This window comes from Poecilia latipinna, unplaced genomic scaffold, assembly GCF_001443285.1.
Source record: "Poecilia latipinna isolate Pla-1442-1.1 unplaced genomic scaffold, P_latipinna-1.0 Scaffold351, whole genome shotgun sequence".
In the NCBI taxonomy this organism is placed as follows: domain Eukaryota; kingdom Metazoa; phylum Chordata; class Actinopteri; order Cyprinodontiformes; family Poeciliidae; genus Poecilia; species Poecilia latipinna.
Genome location: NW_015112967.1, coordinates 252,845 through 254,079, shown reverse-complemented (window position 1 = coordinate 254,079; position 1,235 = coordinate 252,845).

Genomic DNA, 1,235 nt, shown 5'->3' with positions numbered 1-1,235 from the left:
TTTTTTCCTCCCTCTTTCAAAAATTTTTTCTTAATTAAAACCGCCCTTTCCCCCCCCCCCCTCCGCCTCCACTCACCTCCCTTCCCACCCTTCAGACCTCTACTAACACCCCCCACCCCACAACCAGTCTCTGTTGCACTAACTGGGAACTGCTGAATTCCCCTGCGACCAGAGTTCCTCTCTCAGGTTTTCTTTTTCCTTCATTTAAACTGAGTTGATTTCTGCAAGAAATGATGACCAGGCCAAACAAAGCAAAGGAAGGGAAAGAGCAAACAAACAGAGGCTTACAGGATTCAGAGCGAGATGGGTTCTGGTTGGGTCAGACGGAGCTTTAACTGCTACAAGCACATCCAATTGAACAGACAATGGTTCTGACATGAAAGCAGGGTATAGGAATCTAGCAATTCCTATACCCTGATCAGAGGCATAAGAGTTTGGTGAACCATGTCTCTGTGTAAAGTAAAAATGGGCTCAGATTGTTTTGTCCATATAAGGAGGGAGGAATTTTTTGCGCTAACTGACTGATCTTCCATTCTCCCTCCCTTCCTCTCACTATCTACCATCTTTTTTTCCTCTCTTGTTCTAAATGTTCGGAGTTTTTTTTTTTTTTTTTGCATCAATGTCATTTCATGCATACGCACGAAAGCTCTGTTAAGTGTGGATCCACATATCGGTAAGGTCACACTCCCGGAAACTCTCCTACAGTCACTTCAAGGTCAGATGCAGTCGTGTTTTGGGAGCTGGTCCAAACCCAGCATTGGCTCACTGCCTCGTCAGTGTTTGGTTGAGTGTTTAATGCTGCTGTTGCTCACCCGGCTGACTTACAGTTCATTATGGCAACGCGTCAATGCACACACACACACACACACACACACACACACACACACTCACACCTGTGCAGTCTATCTTCTCACTGTTCAGGCTCGTCTTGTGAAACAATCGATGACAGCCGTCCTCTTCTGCTCCGTCTCGACTGGATTCAGTGAAAACAGATGTTTGAAGAAACAAATAATGACATCAACCAAGATGCTCTGCGGCTTAAAGTATTTCAAAATGATGCATTCCTTGTCCGTGTGCTGGGGTGTTTGAAATCTGAAACCATTTTAAGTTTGAGAGGACAAAGCCAGACCGTGTAAGGCCCTGGAGATCCTCTGCACACCACACACTTTTGTTTGTTTCTTAGCTTTCCTGTCAGCTTTTAACCCTGATTTTATAATGCTAGCACCTCCCTGCCT